The sequence below is a fragment of the Triticum dicoccoides genome, chromosome 2A (genome assembly GCF_002162155.2).
Source record: "Triticum dicoccoides isolate Atlit2015 ecotype Zavitan chromosome 2A, WEW_v2.0, whole genome shotgun sequence".
NCBI lineage: Eukaryota > Viridiplantae > Streptophyta > Magnoliopsida > Poales > Poaceae > Triticum > Triticum dicoccoides.
Window position 1 is genome coordinate 666,047,751 of NC_041382.1, and position 7,768 is coordinate 666,055,518.

The 7,768-nt window shown below is 47.4% G+C and overlaps 1 pseudogene; it reads left to right on the plus strand.

The window, feature by feature from the left end:
- Positions 1 to 1,891: 1,891 nt before the first annotated feature.
- LOC119359799 lies at positions 1,892 to 7,383 on the plus strand (annotated as a pseudogene).
- Positions 7,384 to 7,768: the final 385 nt, after the last annotated feature.

Genomic DNA, 7,768 nt, shown 5'->3' on the forward strand with positions numbered 1-7,768 from the left:
TCATGATGAAGGAAAGGGTGCAGATGCAGCCCCCGCCAAGAGGATGTGTACTTAAAAGATGAATTAGGATGGATATTGTGCCCGTTTGAAGCTTGAAATTGTTCTCCAATGGTGTGTGATGTTGTTGCTTGAAGAAACCTAGCGGTTGGATATTGCCTTTATTATGTATGTGGTTGATTGTTGGAGCTTGTTCAACCTAGTTGCATTACTTGCCGACCCATTGGATGAGTCCTATGTTCTGTGCGCGTGCCATTCGTATATGTGTTGCACGGGTTATTAGTAATATGTTGGACACCGCATGGCGTGAGTAAGTGCTTTTACTCGGCGGATCGAACATGCAATGGTCCAACAGCATGGCATGTCCAAATGACATCCCAACTGAAGTAGACAGACAGGTCAGTACGATGAAAGTCAAAAATCTAATGCCCCCCACCAACATAATTGTCGATGTGTGATTGGGTGATATTTCGTTGGCTTTACCCGGCTGAGTTTCCCATCCGGAACGACGGAGACAAAAGGGAACCGAGCAAACCGATGGTGCTATCCAGGGAAGATCACGTGAGAGGCGCGCACATGGAAGGCGAAACAAGACTGAGTGAGCCAACCAGAACATCGACGGGTGTCTTGGTTGGGCATCAACCTGACACCTGTCTGAATCAATGTTGGCAAAAGGAAGACAAACAAGCATATCAATGTTGGCACCACCCTCCAAAAGGTGTAGGCGAGGTTGTTGATGACGGGCTCCTTAGTCTTGTGCTTTAAAAGATAATCTCCTCAACACTCAAATACACTCGCCCATATTTTGGCTTTGGAGCAGGAGAGGGTTTGGGGGGAAAGCACTAGAAATCAAAGTATCAATGGCTGGAGTGGAGTCCCTTTGAAATCAGCACAATGAGTGGGATCTCTCTTAGAAATATGGATGTGTAATGTGTTTGCTTCGAGAGACAATGGTGGAGTGGGTGTGGGTATATATAGGTAGCAGCAAAAATCTGATCGTTACTCACTTTTGCACACTTCGGTGAGACTGGATGAGAACACTCAGTTAGACCGAACTGTACAAAAGATTCAAACTTTGAATATTTTGGTGACTCCGGATGAAACATTTTGGTGGCTTAGAGTTGTGATGACCTAAGCACTTTACACACTTCAGTGTCACTGACTGAAACCGTTTGGAAATACCGAACGAATTACAGTAGGCAACAGAAGGTTGGCTAGGGCTCTTCGGTGAGACCGAAGGGTCACTCGATGAGACCGAAAGTTTAGGGTTTAGGACAAGGAATATATCAATGTGTCTCGGTGACTCTGGTGTAAAATGTTTCTGTCAATCTGATTGAACATATGGTTGTGATATAGTGGGAAAGTGAGAACTTTGTATGTGGCTTTTGAAGTTTGAGCTTTAAGCACTCGAGCAAGAGACCTATTATCACGACATCATCCTCTTTTGATAGTATTGGCATATCTTGGACTCAATATGATCTCGCGTCACTTAAATATAAAATGGAGTTTGAGGCTTGACAAACACTTGTCCTTTGCATTTTGTGGGGTCCACTTTCACATCCCATTGTGTACCTAAATTGAAGTTTCCTGAAATATCCTTTTGTATAGGCATTAGTTCAATGAGATATATATATTGTTATGAATTAACAAAACCATCGAGGGATTATATGCACTTTCGGCAACACAAAAGCTACATACTACTAGATGGATAAAACTATCCTACTATCATCGGAAATGTCGTCGACCTCCGTGCCGGTAGTGCCGAACGGACCAGTCTCCTGGTCATTAGTCGTGGCCCGAAGCTTGGGCTCCTACTCGGAGTCCAGCTCCGAATCTCCTGGCGGAGGTAGCACGGTTTGCCGCGACCTCGAGCTCCGACTGGATGGAGTCGAGGATGGCCTACAACTCCCCCGCCTCCTCCGCTTGGGCCATGTGAAACTTAGCTAGCGCGTCAGCCATGCCTATTTCGGCATCCGAAGGCGGCGGATTCACCCCGCCTTCTTCCTCCTCCTCCGTCTTTGTTTTCTCCATGTCCGCATCCAGCGCCTCCTACTCCGACGCCTGATGTCCGCCACTCCCTCCTCATTTGGTGCCTCCTGCTCGGGAGAGTACGGAGGCAAGCCAGTTGCAATCCAAGTGGCGCGCCGTGCCTGGATCTCCGCTGGGAGCTCCGACCGGCTTTGCGGAGTGAGGATGATGTAGGCGGTGATCCGCGGGCGGCCCATGGCTACTGACGAACGGCGAGCCCCTAGTGGCCTCGGAGTGGCGGTGCAGACGGGAATGAGAGGGTGGAAATGAGACTATCCGTCTAGTTTAAATAGCCGAATTTGCCCTCTCGGGCTGTGCAGCGGAGCACGCATGGAGTGGACGCATGAATGCATCCTCACCGGACCGATGGGTTTTAACGTGTGTTTTTATGGGTTTAGCCGTTAGTCCGACATGACAGACACGTCTAGATAGACCGGGCCTCCTCGTATCTGTCCCAAATATGGCTGAATATCGACAGTTCGGTGCATATAGGACCGGTTTGAGGAATCCAGCTGGATCGTAATTTACGACCGGTCACTGACCGGAGATGGTCCAAGATACCCGGCGCAATTTTACGCCGCCGACGGCTTCCACGCACGAACTGTCAAAAAACTATGCGGGTGCAAGATTCACAGCTTATCGTTTATGCGCAAGAAATGCCCATGCGACCCTCTCGTGATGGATGCAGCCACGTAGTACCTTCGTAGTGCCTCAGTTTTTACACGCAGATGCGCCAGTAAAAACGACAATGTGTCTGCCCTCGACTCAGTGACCGACCACGTCCCGTTCGGCGCTGATACATTCCATGCACTTCCTCGCAGTGCCAGCTTAGCCAGCTCGCCACCCCGGGAGGGACGTCGCGTCTCGGTCTCCAACCAATTTGTACCTATGCACTCGCCCGTCTCCCGAACCACAACAGGCCACCGGCTCGCAACCGCGCACGGGCTGAAGATCCAATCCCGGATTACTTTTTTGCGCTAGCAGGCGATGCACAGTTCTTCACTAGTCACTACCATGGATGCCCTGGCATATAGTAAGAAAAACTAAGAAGTACAAGAGTACTATACGCTCTAGCTCAAGGTCGCTCGCGGCCAATGGCAGGTCGCCACCGCAAAGCTCCATTAACAATACTAGGTAGCACGACTGAGAAACACATGCGGGAAGATGAACCGCTTCTGCGCTACGGAACAAGCAGCATATCCCGTCGGATCGCTACTGTGGCGAAGGATTCGAAGATACTGCCGCAGGTAGCCAATTGTTGCAGCTCCTTTTGCTTATTATACTCGTGTTATTCTTCGCGCCGCCCTGGGCGCACGAGTGTATATATAGGCATGCTGATACCACGTCCCAGTGACCGCTCGAATCGTAGTCTCATCGACGACCACCGCCGAGGAAGCCGAGAGGCCGTACGTACGGCAGAGCGCGATCGAGATACGTAAGAGGGGCTTCTTCCAATGGCCGGCCGTGGCGGCGGAGCGTTCGTGCTCGTCGCGCTGTGCTTGCTCGAGCTCTCGCTGCATGTCGCCAGCGCCGCCACCGCCCCCGCCCCCGCCCCCGCGCCGCAGGGGCTCGTGCCGGCCATGTTCGTGTTCGGTGACTCGACGGTGGACGTCGGCAACAACAACAAGCTGCCGGGCTGCAAGCTCGAGTGCAGGGCCAACTACCCGCAGTACGGCGTCGACTACCCCTCCTCCCGCGCGCCCACCGGCCGCTTCAGCAATGGCAAAAACCTCGCTGACTTCATAGGTGCCGTGAAAACTTCTCTTCCCCCTTGAGCTCTAATAAGTACTACCTCCGTCTCAAAATAAGTGTAATACAAAGTTATAATAAACTTAAAACAGTTATTTTGGAACGGAGGAAGTACTTAAAATAAGTGACTCAATTTTATATTAGCTTTAATATAAATTGTACTAAAGTTAAGACAGTTATTTTGAGACGGGGAGTACTACATAGCAGAGGCTACTGGTTTTAGCTTCTTTTTTTGCGACGAATTTTGCCTAGGAGTATTTGTTTTGCTACTTAGTGAAAACGTGAGCAGTCTATGCATGTTATCGTGCCAGCTAAGCAACGATCCAACGAAACTGAAAGCCTGCTGTCCTTTGAGTCTCCGAGTGACGATCTAGGCACTAGACGCCAAAGCCTTTCAGTTAATCTCGTTTCCTTTTTGGAAAGCGCCTTTCAGTTAGTCGAAGCAGACCATAGACACAACAGTGACTTATTTCTCTTTTGAGTTTTTCTGATGGACCTGCCGTGCAAGATCTTTGGTCTTTCCCTGAAATCGATTTAAAATGATGAGTATGTGGCAAAATATATGATATAGCTGTTTTTTTCGCAAAATCTAGAACTTAATAGGATAACTGAAATGACTTGTCTTCAAATCTACTCCCTCCGTTCCGAATTACTTGTCGCAGGTATGGATGTATCTAGATGTATTTTAGTTCTGGATACATCCATTTCTGCGACGAGTAATTTGAAATGGAGGGAGTACTTTGGTTGGAGCTCCAAAAAGAAATAAAAATAAAGTAAATTCAAGGAAGAGTTTTTTTAACAGCCCACTTGGAGGTCGTGGACAGCTTTTCTTCTCCTCTTATTTCATATGGAATAATATCAGTTAAAATAAGAAGGAATAGGGAACATCATACGTACGATGTCGATGTGCCGATGTTGAGTTGTGAGGAGCACTGAGACCTTGGAGCATGGATTGTTTAGGCTGCCTGCAGTGGGTAGTGTCATTAGTTAGTATATCATGCATATGATACTAGTGTATAATACTTAGCACTTAAACAACTAAAAACACAAATTCATTGGTAGAGGTTGAGCACTTTCACCCTAGTAAAAGTGGCTTCTTATACAGCATGTCCAGGTTTTGACATAGAATTGCCATCACGGCCATACTTCTAAAAAACCGAACCAGACCAACATTGCAAGCCAGGATAAGAATATTTTCATTTTTTGAGGAACAAATAAGAATATTATGTGTGAGCACCGCAAAGAAGGCCCGGTAGTTTGTTTTGTGTTTCTTTGTTGAAGTACTACTTTTATTATGCCATACACTTTGAGATGAATTATTTTCTCCAATTTACTTTAAACTACTCCCTCCGTTCCAAATTACTCATCGCAGAAATGGATGTATCTAGAACTAAAATACATCTAAATACATCCATAGCTGCGACAAGTAATTCGAAACGGAGAGAGTATGGCCTAGACTAGTTTCGAACGTTAGTCCACCCAAGAAAAAAATAACGTACACACACTTAGCTCTTGCCCGCGAGCTCACTTCGCTCATGCATTTTTCACTAACCCTAAACTCTAAAAGCTCTTGTGGCAGTAGTGGTGGCGACCACGGCATTGGTAGAGGCAAGGGTACCTCTTACTCCTTGAGCTATGTTCGTCCCTTGTCAACCCTCTTGCAGATCTTGTGGTGGACTTAGAGCATATCGTTACAACTTACAAGGCTAGTCATAGTGCAGACACTTGTAAAAAATGTCACCGTGCAGATAATGTTTAAAACTTCAAACAATCTCCAGAGAATAGTTTTTAATTTGACAACGGGACCCAGAAGTTGGCATTGATACTCCCTACATTTCATGATGTTTTTTGAAAATTGAAAGCTTTCAAGTTTGATCAAGTATAGGAAAAATATCTACATCTAGAATATAAAATACATGTCATTTTATATTTTTATATTGTGAAGTTTGATATTGTACATATAATTAATTTTCTCTATAAACTTGATCAAAGTTCATGAAGTTTGACTTTAAACAAAGATTTTCTAAGTCTCATCTAGATGAGAATTAGCAAAGTCTTATCTAACACCTATACTATTTTATTAACCAAGCAAAAAAGAAAAGCGAAAAATCCTAGAAAAATCTATGTGCGCTACATAATCGAACAGAGGGAGTACGACAAAATAGGGGATGTGGCGACTTTGGTCACTGCTCCAAGCTCGTGATTCTGGGTCAAAACTCTCGTAACTGTTTAAAATACACAGTTATAATAAGAGACGAATCACAGGTAAATGGGAAAAAAGGTACTTCTCCATATAATTCTAGTCCCGAACAAAAATAGTAGTAAATGTGAATCTCAATGCTAATGTTTTATAAGAATTTTTTGTTCCAGTAAGCATTAGCAACTCAGCTAACTTTTGTCATTCTATAATGTGGTTCTTTCCTCTATTCGCGAAGGACAAATGAGGTGAGTAACTTACGTATATTTGTTTGAACGAGCAGCTACCTTCCTGGGATTCGAGGAGAGCCCACCTGCTTACCATTCCCTCCCGGCCAAGGGCATCGTTCCACAGATGAAAAGCGGCGTCAACTTCGCATCAGGAGGGTCAGGCCTACAGGAGAACACGGGCCAACTCCCTGTACGCACACTGGCTTGCCTTGTGTTCGCACTAGCCAGATCTGTCGATGTTATAGCACCGACGTAACGTAGCCACTGAATCCGCTTTTCTTCGTGCATGCAGTGTGGGCGACCAGTGTACAGCATGACCGACCAGCTCGAGAAGTTCACGTCGGCCGTCCAGATGATGGGGGAGGACTCGGACGACCTCATCTCCAGATCGCTCTTCTTCATCAGCGTCGGCAGCAACGACCTGTTCGAGTACGCCTTTCCCTGGCCGACGCCCTCCAACCGCAACGACACAGCCTTCCTGGGATGCCTCGTCGACCATTACAGGACCTACCTGCAGGTGCATGCCGTCCATATATGCTTGGTGTGGTGTTTCCAGTAATTGAGCGTGAAAGCCAACCTCGTCGCGATTGTTCTTGCAGGAGCTGTACGCGGTCGGGGCGAGGAAGTTCAGCATCGTCAGCCCGTCGCTGGTGGGGTGCTGCCCGTCGCAGAGGGCGGTCGCCCTGACACATGACAATGACACCGACCAGTTCAACTGCTTCGGTGCGGCGAACAAGCTCTCCAGGCAGCTGTACCCATTGATAGACTCGATGCTGCAGGGCCTCAACGCTGATCTCGACGGCATGAACTACTCCCTCTCCGACTCCGTAAAAATGGCCGAAATGGTCTTCGCCAGCGGCGGAAAAGCCGTCAGTACGTCGGCAACACACCCTCAAATACTACCTGTCACGGCGTCTTGCCGGGATGTTTCAGTGATGTGTGGTTCATTTTTGTTTGGCAGACATGACGGTGGTGGACACGGCGTGCTGCGCCGGCAAAGGACGGTTCGGGGAGGGCCAGTGCAACACCTCCGCCAAGCTCTGCCCGAACCGCAACGACTTCATGTTCTGGGACGGCTTCCATCCGACGGAGGCGGCGTCGTTCGCGGCCGCGTTCGAGCTCTTCGGCGACACCGGCGAATACCTCCACCCGATGAACGTGAGGCAGCTGGCGGCGCTGTAAGCGTGTAGAGCCGCGCAGACGACCTGACTTGTTTCTCCGTGCTCCGCCGACGTCTTGGTGTTGCTGATTATTCCAGAATAAGAAGTGGTGTGGGTAAACCTGTAGGGCGGGGAGCCAGAAATTTGGCCACTGGTTCGCTCATCCACTCGTTACCAGAACTTGATATGAATTTATGAAGATTGAACTTTATAGTCTTGCTAAATCACAGTCGACTGAGATTTTGTTATGTCTCAGTCGATGCTATATGAAATTTTACAATGAGATTCGTGCATAAAAATATTCTTCAGATTTTTTTCTTTATATGTTATGTCACTTGACTGAGACTTGGTTAAGTAGTCTTAGTCAACTAAAATTTAGCCACACTCTAAGGCATGAATCTCCATAT